Source organism: Triticum aestivum, chromosome 1D (assembly GCF_018294505.1).
Source record: "Triticum aestivum cultivar Chinese Spring chromosome 1D, IWGSC CS RefSeq v2.1, whole genome shotgun sequence".
Lineage (NCBI taxonomy): Eukaryota > Viridiplantae > Streptophyta > Magnoliopsida > Poales > Poaceae > Triticum > Triticum aestivum.
In genome coordinates, this window is record NC_057796.1 from 106,404,065 (window position 1) to 106,415,158 (window position 11,094).

General features: G+C 45.7%; 1 long non-coding RNA gene across 13 annotated transcripts; it reads right to left on the minus strand.

Annotated features, from left to right (window-relative positions):
- Positions 1–7,076: 7,076 nt before the first annotated feature.
- LOC123180602 (uncharacterized) lies at positions 7,077–10,757 on the minus strand. Of its 13 annotated transcripts, XR_006491138.1 has the most exons (7): positions 10,398–10,755; positions 9,831–10,026; positions 9,307–9,419; positions 9,141–9,186; positions 8,942–9,053; positions 8,811–8,867; positions 7,077–8,471 (listed from the first exon to the last, which is right to left on the minus strand). It is a non-coding gene; the product is annotated as an uncharacterized lncRNA (long non-coding RNA). The 13 variants fall into 13 exon arrangements; XR_006491139.1 differs by having other exon boundaries at positions 9,141–9,635; positions 10,398–10,757; XR_006491131.1 differs by having other exon boundaries at positions 9,307–10,026; positions 10,398–10,757.
- Positions 10,758–11,094: the final 337 nt, after the last annotated feature.

Sequence of the window (11,094 nt, forward strand, 5' to 3'; positions counted from 1 at the left end):
TATCTCGGAATACCAACCAGGCAGCTTTATTTCGAGTGCTTCTTTGAAATCCCTTGCAAAACTTTTTAATTTTAGTGCATGACTCAAATTTTTATCCTCTCATGATTGTGATGTTTGAATAAGGTCCATAATATATAGACGACATGCCTCTTTATCGATGACGTACAAGATGATCAACCGATGGATGCATAGGAAAGATAAATCTACAAGTGGAGCTATTAGAAATAACAATAAACCATGATAACAATAGACAAAATACTTTACTTACCATGTTGCACGATGAGATGTCTTTGTCTATCCCAGGCCAGCTATCAAATAATGTTGCCAACGTCTGGAGAGTTTCCTTCTCGCAAAACTTCTGACCTCGTGTTGACTCTAGTATCATGGACTAAGTAAAAAAAGAAATATTGTTTCAACATGTTGATACTAATGCCACATAGAATGAAGAGTTACGATAACTTACACAAAATCTTAGATCCATGTAGTGTATAGAAGGGTCTGTGAACAATACTCCCTCGTCACATGCCCGTATACGCACATCGGTGTTGAAGCAATCATTGTCCATAGGTTGCTCCATGTTAAGTATGCACTGAAGTTTCTTAAGACTTGAGCTCGTTGGATGGGGTGTCGAGCTCCGGACCCATTCCTTCCTAAAAATTGGATGGTATTTCAGAATAATAATGTACATGCGCACATTAAATATTGATATATGATACTAACTCCAAACACCCGGCATCATCGATCGACATGATGTAGTTGCATAGGCCGGCAAGTAATTCACGTTGGTCCATGGCCCATGGGCATGATAGTGATTGGGGCAAGACGTTTATCTTTGACTACGTCAGGTGGATTCTCCAGGATATCGAGATCAGAATTAGCTAAAGTTTCTTCATCGTCAAGTTGATGGTATATGGGACCTCCTTTTAGCTTATTCAGCTCTCAATCGAGCAAAATGACAGCTAATTTTCGTCGAATGGGCTCTGCCCACTGATGGCGGCGATGGGGGAGGAGGGAGAGGGGGGCCGCGTGTGACGGCGGTTAGTGTTTCCGCCCAAGCCACCCCTAGAGAGCGACACAACGGAGAGAAAGGGCTTGCGGTCACACCATAAAACCCCCAACCTTATTTTTTATGTTATTTGGGGAAGGTAGATACTGCAATTTTGGAGCGTATACACCACTGATATAAGCTCCTTATTGTTCAATTGTATTTCAATGTACAGAGAAATATATATCACTCAAGGATGGTTGAATAGCTAGATTCACAAATGTTAAGATTTTTCAAGCATGCACGCATACCTTTTTGGTACCATGTTAACAACAGGAATCCTCCATCAAATGTACCATTGCAGCATTTATGTAATTAATTTATCCACACTTATAGTGATGCACCCCTCTTGTTATGCCGCTGATTTTCACCCGACGTGTAACCCACAACATTGGGATGCGGCTTTCTAAAGGTATCAATGGAGCCTCTCATATCAATGATTTCTTGAATAATTTTCTCTGTTATCAATGGTGAACCTGTATCAACAGATTTGGCCAAAAATTAGCGTTGAGTAAGGAACTTCACATGCTAAATATAAAAAAAGGAAACATGTGCATTGATAAGAGAATTTCGGAACAACCTAAACTGTGAATATGCAGAAAGCTAATTGAACGCACTTCTACAAAGTCGCTGAAACATGGATCCAATTAATAACCCTGTAAACCCCCAACCTTATTTTTTTATGTTATTTGGGGAAGGTAGATACCGCAATTTTGGAGCGTATACACCACTGATATAAGCTCCTTGTTGTTCAATTGTATTTCAATGTACAGAGAAATATATATCACTCAAGGATGGTTGAATAGCTAGATGCACAAATGTTAAGATTTTTCAAGCATGCACGCATACCTTTTTGGTACCATGTTAACAACAGGAATCTAAAAGCAAATGCACCATTGCAGCATTTATGTAATTAATTTATCCACACTTATAGTGATGCACCTCTCTTGTTATGCCGCTGATTTTCACCCCAAGTGTAACCCACAGCATTGGGATGCGGCTTTCTGAAGGTATCAATGGAGCCTCTTGTTAGGAATAAGCAACTTGTATTCCCATGAGGCCATAGGTCGATATATATATACATGTACATGTGTGGAACATATGCAGGAAACCCCTTATACAACGGGATAAATACAAAGGAGTACATGACTTATAGTATAACTCTAACACCCCCCCTCAAACTCATGGTGGAGGAACAACACTGAGTTTAGAGAGATAAAAGCCATGTTGTGCTCTAGTCTGGGCCTTCGTCAGGAAATCCGCCAACTGTAACTCGGAAGGCACATACTGAAGAGCAATAACCTGATCCTGCACACCAGCGCGCACATAGAAAGCATCAACACCAATATGCTTGGTGAGCTCATGCTTCACAGGATCACGCGCAATGCTAATAGCACCTGTACTGTCAGATAAGAGCAGAGTCGGTGTAGTGACAGAAACACCAAAATCCTGAAGTAACCACCGTAACCAAGTCACCTCTGCCGTCAAAAGAGCCATGGCTCGCAACTCAGCCTCAGCACTCGAACGGGAAACTGCAATCTGTTTCTTCGTCTTCCAGGCAATGAGAGAACCGCCAAGAAAAACACAGTAAGCAGAAAGTGAACGGCGATCAGAAGGATCACTAGCCCACGTAGCATCCGAATAGGCCTGAAGTTGTAAAGAACTGGAGCTAGGAAAGAATAGACGGTGAGAGATCGTGCCCCGAAGATATCGGAGAACACGAAGGAGATGACTATAGTGAATCGATGTGGGAGCAGAGACAAACTGACTCAGAATATGAACCGGATAAGAGATGTCCGGACGAGTGACAGCTAGATAGACAAGACTGCCAACGAGATGACGATAACGCGTCGGGTCAGGGAGAGGATCACCATCAGTAGCACGGAGGTGAACATTGAGCTCCATAGGAGTCTCAACAATGCGCTCGTCAGTAAGAGCAGCACGAGCAAGAAGATCCTGGATATACTTTTCCTGGGATATAAAAAAGCCATCAGAGGTAGAAGAGACTTCAATCCCAAGAAAGTAGCGAAGAGGTCCAAGATCAGACATAAGAAACTGCTCACTAAGACGGGCCTTTACAAAGGCAATATACTCGGGGTCATCCCCAGTGATGATCATGTCATCAACATAGAGAAGAAGAAGAGTCCGACCACGAGGAGAAAGGTGAATAAACAATGCTGGATCATGAGCACTTGCTGAAAAACCAGCAGTAGTGACCACAGAGGCAAAACGCTCAAACCAGGCGCGAGGGGCTTGCTTAAGGCCATAGAGAGAGCGACGAAGACGACATACCATGCCATCAGGAACAGAATACCCAGGTGGTGGCTGCATGTACACCTCCTCACGCAGCTCACCATTAAGAAAGGCATTCTTAACATCAAGCTGAGATATAGACCAGTGGCGTGCAGAGGCAACGGCAAGAAGTGTACGAATAGTGGTCATATGGGCCACAGGCGCAAAAGTCTCGTCATAATCACGACCATGCTCCTGCTGAAAACCACGAGCCACAAGACAAGCTTTGTGACGCTCAAGAGAACCATCGGAGCGAGTCTTAACCTTGTAGACCCACTTACAAGTGATGGGACGGACCCGGGAGGAAGAGAAACAAGATCCCAGGTACCAATGCGTTCAAGAGCAGCAATCTCCTCTGCCATCGCAAACTGCCATTCAGGATGAACAACAGCCTGATGATAAGAAGTTGGCTCAAGAACAGAAGCACCAGCGGTGGGAAATCCAAAGCGATCAACAGGCAGACGAGGACGAGAACGCAAGCCATAAGTAGGCTGAGAGGAAGAGGACGACTCATCCAATGAGGCATCCACAGGTCGTGAACGACGAGTATAATGCTGAGGATAAGATGGAACAATAGGAGGAGGAATCGCCAAGGTAGGATCGGGGGGTGGTGACGAAGAAGTCACCGGAGAGGAAGGCGTAGAATCCTGTGACATGCTAGGCGAGGAGACCGGAGAGGATGGTGGCTGCAAATCGACTAGAGGTGGAGAAGCAGAGGAAGTGGAACGAATAGGCACAGGCGCGACGGGGGTGATAGGTGAGTCAGGAAAAGTGAGGAAAGAGATATCCTCCACTGAAAAAATCGAGGAAGATGGGCGTGGGTAAAAGGGACGAGACTCATCAAAAGTCACGTCTCGAGAGATACCCATCCGACGACCGATAGGATCCCAACAACGATAGCCCTTATGCTCATCACTGTAGCCTAAGAAGACACACTCAACAGACTGAGCGGTCAGTTTGGTGCGTTCGCGAGGGGCAAGAAGAACATAGCAAACACAACCAAACAAGCGAAGCATCGAATAATCAGGAGAACGGTCAAAAAGATGCTCAAAAGGAACGCCACCCTGCAAAGCAGCGGACGGCTGAAGGTTGATGAGATAGGCAGAAGTGGAGATAGCCTCGGCCCAAAAATGAGGCGGAAGAGAGGCGGAGATCATCATCGCACGAGTCGTCTCAAGAAGGTGACGATGCTTGCGCTCAGACACGCCATTCTGAGCATGAGCACCAGGACAAGAGAACTTGGCAAGAGTACCATGCTCAGCAAGGACACCACGCAACATCTTAGAGATATACTCGCCAGCGGAGTCAGCACGAAAAACACGAATGGGTGAAGAAAACTGAATATGAACCATGGTAGCAAAACGCTTATAAATAGACAACACCTCACTACGAGAAGTCATGAAATAAAGCCATGTGTAACGAGAGAAATCATCTATGAAAATAATATAGTATTTATGACCACCTTTCGAAGCAAAAGGAGCCGGATCCCATACATCAGAATGGACTAAATCGAAAGGACGCTTAGACACTGACTCACTATGTGAATATGGTAACTGAATCTGCTTGCCAAGACGACAACCCTGACACTCTAAAGAGACATCTCCTGAGACAGACCCCAGAAGACCTCGACGAACTAAAGACGACAACCGAGAACCACACAGATGACCAAGTCGATGGTGCCACTGCTTGAAGGAACCAGTAACAGAGGCGACAAAAGCGGAGGAACTGGCGATGGTGGTGGCAGCGGAAGGAACATGAAGCCAGTCCAACTCCCAAAGACCCTGAGAATCACGGCGGCGAGGGCCAGCCCCAACCAGAGTGTGCGTGCGACGGTCCTGAACAGAACAAGAGTCAACATCAAGGATGACACGACAACCAGAATCAGTAAGTTGACCAGCAGAAAACAGATTCATAGTAAGTCGAGGAACATGAGCAACATCAGGAACAGAATAAGGAGTGGAAAGATTGCCTCTACTAGCAACAGAAAGTGGAGTACCATCAGCAGTGAAGACATGAACAGGAGAATCCAGCGATCGAAGAGAGGACAAAGCGGAAGAATGAGAAGACATATGAAAAGAAGCTCCAGAGTCCAGAACCCATGGGGATGTACCTGACTGTGTAGAGGGCGGTTGCGCAGTGCGGGAAGCATCAGTCACAGAACCAGCAGTACCCGTCGAGGAAGAACCTGAAGCCGCGAGCAGACGCTTAAGTCTCAGAATATCCTGCTCAGTCAAAGCAATGGCTGAAGCTGTCGAGGGAGATGACGAAGTCCCTGAGGATGGTGATCGCGCCTTGCGCAGGTGTTTCCGCTTTGTGTAGCACTGGGACTCAATATGACCATCATTGTTGCAGTAGTCACAATGTGGACGGGGGCGACCTGAGCCTCCAGAAGGAGTGGGCAAGAGCGGCGGAGCACTTGAGCGAGAATGGCGGTGCAGCAGGTGGAGTGGAAGAAGCCCGAGTAGCGAGCACAGAGGGAACCTCCAGCAAACCAGCACCACGTAAGCGAGTCTCCTCAGCACGAATCTCCGAAAGCGCCTCCATGAGAGAAATACGGCCACGAGCAAACAACTGAGCACGCCGGGGCTCAAACTCCTTACGGAGCCGAGACAGGAACTCGTAGACGCGATGAAACTCTAAATTGGCCTGGACAGCCTGGCAGCAGGGGCAAGTACGACAACCAGCACTGCGGAGAGAATCAAGCTGGCGCCAGATAGCAGAACTCTATGCATAAAAGTCATCAACAGTAGAGTCACCCTGCTGAAGAGCATGCTCCTGACGAACCACAGAAAGGTATAAGGCATCACCAGAGGGCTCATAGCGCTGACGAAGACAGGTCCACATCTGAAAGACAGTAGGAAGACCCAGAAACTCAGAAGCAAACTGAGGCAGAACACTAGCAGTGAGAACAGCTGCAGCACGAGCATCATCATCAAGCCACTGGGTGTAAACAGACAAAGCACCATGATACGTCTGAAGAGCCTCCTCATAGGCCAAAACCCTCTCATCATAGGCACGATCAGCAGCCTCATCAGCAAGCTTAGCCGCATCCTTGGCGGCCTGATTAGCGTCCGTAGGAAGAACCAGTGGAGTCGGCGGAGTAGGGGCCACTGGAGGAACCGGACGTGGCGGACAGCAGACCTCGCCAGAAAGAACACCCCAGAGACGAATGCCACGCATGTGAATGCGCATGAAGCCAGCGAACTCGGTGTAGTTAGTACCATCGAAGATCACCGGACAGCGAGGGACAGCTACATAGCCCGATGCAGCAGACATTTTTTTTAGCAGAGATCAGAACTTCCAATCGGGAACGGGATGCTCGATCTGGGCAGAGAAATCGATCGAGGCAGTCGGGCCGAGCAATCAGGGGCAACGGCGGGAGTCGTCGCTCAGTAGGGAGCGAAGCCGGTTGGGGAGCGGGAGCAGCTTCGGCGGCGGCTGGGAGCGAGGAGCGAGCAGAGCGGGCGGAGCAGCTTCGGCGGCTGCGGGCGTCGAGCGGGAGCAGCTGCGGCTACGGCGGCTTCGAGCGGGAGGGAGCGAGGAGCGGGCGGAGCGGGCTTCGAGCGGGAGGGAGCGACGGCGGCTTCGAGCGGGAGGGAGCGAGGAGCGGGCGAAGCGGGCTTCGAACGGGAGGGAGCAGCTTCGGGAGATCGAGGCCGACGCCGTCGATCGGGGAGGAGAGACGGATCAATAGCACGAGTTGCAGCGTGCAAAAAATTGACCTAGCTCTAATACCATGTTAGGAATAAGCAACTTGTATTCCCATGAGGCCATACGCCGATATATATATACATGTACAAGTGTGGAACATATGCAGGAAACCCCTTATACAACGGGATAAATACAAAGGAGTACATGACTTATAGTATAACTCTAACACCTCTCATATCAACGATTTCTTGAATAATTTTCTCTCTTATCAATGGTGAACCTGTATCATCAGATTTGGCCAAACAATCAGTGTTGAATAAGGAACTTCACATGCTAAATAAAAAAGGAAACATGTGCATTGATAAGAGAATTTCGGAACAACCTAAACTGTGAATATGCAGAAAGCTAATTGAACGCACTTCTACAAAGTCGCTCAAACATGGATCCAATTAATAACCCTGTAAACCCCCAACCTTATTTTTTTATGTTATTTGGGGAAGGTAGATACCGCAATTTTGGAGCGTATACACCACTGATATAAGCTCCTTGTTGTTCAATTGTATTTCAATGTATAGAGAAATATATATCACTCAAGGATGGTTGAATAGCTAGATTCACAAATGTTAAGATTTTTCAAGCATGCACGCATACCTTTTTGGTACCATGTTAACAACAGGAATCTAAAAGCAAATGCACCATTGCAGCATTTATGTAATTAATTTATCCACACTTATAGTGATGCACCTCTCTTGTTATGCCGCTGATTTTCACCCCAAGTGTAACCCACAGCATTGGGATGCGGCCTTCTGAAGGTATCAATGGAGCCTCTCATACCAATGATTTCTTGAATAATTTTTTCTCTTATCAATGGTGAATCTGTATCATCAGATTTGGCCAAAAAATCAGTGTTGAATAAGGAACTTCACATGCTAAATAAAAAAGGAAACATGTGCATTGATAAGAGAATTTCAGAACAACCTAAACTGTGAATATGCAGAAAGCTAATTGAACGCACTTCTACAAAGTCGCTCAAACATGGATCCAATTAATAACCCTGTAAACCTGAAGATCAAGTGAAAGAAAAAATGAAATAGAAACTTCAAGACTACTTGCACCTGAACTGAATGTAATTTGTACTTGGAACCAAGAATATAGAAAAGCAAGATTAAGTGTTATCCTTTAGTCCTCAATTGCCCATGTGCTCTCTCCTTCCAACTTCGTCTCCTCACTCTCGTGTGTAGTCTAAATTTACTTACTCAAGGAAGAAACTTAGGGTGAAAAGGAAAAAATTGGAGTCTTAGATGGCAGCACTCTGACAGGATAATAACCAAGAATGGTTCCACCGAGCATTAGAGCTGCTCTTGTACAGCCTGCAGAAAAATACAGAATTTCAGCCTACAAGAATGGCTCCACCAAGCATCAGAACTTCCAAGATCAACTGCATCAGGACCTCCACCGAGCATCAGAGCTGCTCTTGTACAACCTGCAGAAAAGTACAGAATTTCAGGCTGCAAGAATGGCTCCACCAAGCATCAGAACTTCCAAGATCAACTGATGAGGGGTACTTCCATGTGATCTTTATTATTTAGTACAAGCTTTAACTAACTACCGAAGCACCCTAAAGAAATACCTCCAATCCAAGCACACTGTTACAGAGATCTTTTTATACAAAACAAAATTTCTGACCAGACAATCGACATGCAGTTGACTGTTGATTAATTACATGGCTTGTCACAACTCTAAGCGGAAAGATGGACCCTTAGAATCAAGAGAGAAGTAAACTTTGCTGATGAACAATTCACAAGAAGAATAAAAAACTTACCGGCATTCATTAGAAGACCGCTTTCTATCTTCTGATCCAAATTCCAGTTTGACTTTCCTGAATCAAGTCGACCAATTGTTAAATAGACGACAAAGAGCATAGATATGGTATCATAAAGACAGTCACAATACCGATTGCATGTGGTTAATCCAAGTAAACAACATTACATATTTGATGTTCTTCCCATGCTTCCTGTTCAGCAAAAGGATTCATTTTATCTTTGGCCTTAGGATCTCTGCTTGTCTAGCAAATTTAAAAAATAATATATTTAAACAAGTTCACAGGAAATTACATAGAGTCTCATACTGTCATGTAGAAGGACATACATACCTGTATCACTGCATTGCTACGGAGAATCTCTATTCTTGATTAACACCTTCACCCATGTCATAAGTTTCAGGCATTTTGCACCAAAAATTATGTGATTGACGAACTGAAGAAATTGGCATCAAGAGATCATAGTGTCATCAATATTCTCAAGAGGTGGGGGGCATACCTCAGCAACATCAACATGCTCCTTAACATGACCATTAATCTGCCTCTTGTATCTGCACACATAAACCGTTAAATGCCCCAGATGTACGCCACCATAACCATAACCGCATCCACCTACATGAAACGGAACACATTGACTACTCCTCAACATCCACTCATTAAGAATTCAAGGGATATTGAAACTTCAAAATGGGTTTCAACTTGATGAAAGACCACAAGAGTGCATCTGAACATTGACTATTATTTTATCATAAAAATTGGGACTGAAAGCTAAACCAGATTTTAACGGACAGCTAGTATCACACCAAATCATGTTACCGAATAGCAGATCTGAACAAGAAACAGAAATCACGGGTTAGGTTGATCCTTCTGGAAAAGTTGTGAATTAAAATGAAAATGAACATCTAAACAGAAGATATTGCCCTGGTTTGTGCTCCAGAAAGGCTCTTGTCATTGTGGGATGGATGGCGAGAATGGTATTGCTACATGTGTAATGCTGAAAGAAGAAAAGGAGCAAGGATGTACAATCATCTCTGTCTTTCACTTGTCACCGCGATCTCTCTTGCACAGCTGCTGAAGACGGAGGATGAGTTGTGTGGGCCGGCCATGGAGGAGTGGAGGACGCGGTCGGCCTTGATGAGCCTCGCCTTCTTGTCCAACTCGTACATGACCTTGCTGCCCTTGGGAATCTCGCGGCGGTGCCATCACATGTGGTTCATGGCTGATTACAGAAAATTATTAACAACATTTTTGTTTGCCATCAGCGTCAAATGGCACAGATTACAATGGACTACTAACAATTGTTCAACAATTTCTTCCAACCACAGTCAAATCTTCATGCATACCAAATTCCTTGTGACATGAAAAAGTACATCATTCACACGGAGGCCTAATTGTGTCGGTATTAAAAACAAATAAAGAGAAACAGGAGCATCACGTACGTGTGGGGAACATCAATCAAGCTGCTTGCCTGTATGCTTACGATCTAGCTTTGCACGTACGTGCGTTTGGCTCTGTTGAATCGATCTAGCATACTAAAAACTACAAATAGACCGTCTACTTACACATCAGGCAGGAAATTTAATGGCGGACCTGATCCCTGCTGTATGAGCGTGCTGTTGCTTCGCCCCTGCGGTCAGGCTGCTGAGGCGGGAGCCGTCCGTGCGTTCTGACCACGCCGACACCCTGCGGAGCCGTCCATTGGGTTCCGCGGCGGCGGATCTGCGACGACAACGATGGATCCATGAAGGCGAAGGCGTCCGAGGGGTTCCGCGGCGACGGCGGCGGCGGATCCGTGACGACAGCGATGGATCCAAGAAGGCGGCGACGTAGGGACAGATTACAGCGGCGAACTTCTCGTGCGTGCGAGTGATTCGAGGGCAGGAGGAATCGCTCGTACCTGCCCTCGTAGGTTTTTTTTCAATGGTTAATTTTCATAGGTTAATTTTCGTAGATTTTTTACATCCGTTTTTCTATCGATCGACCGGAGGTTCGCACCCTGGGGCATCGCAATCTCATTTTTTTTGGGGCTCGTCGGTTCGGGGAGAATCACTAGGAAGTGGGAGGTGGGAGGGAGGACAAAAAAGAACCATGGTAGGTGAGACGAAAATTAACCAACGGAGACTACCAACTGAGATATTAGGAGTAGAGATAATTAGCAAGCATAGTGGAGATTTCAGTTTCCGGTATTTTTCTCTTATTTGTAGTGATATCTTTCATATACTTTGCATAAGAAGGCATTTTCAAGATATTAGTCAAGCGATTATGCAAAAAGACTGGCCTCAGCATT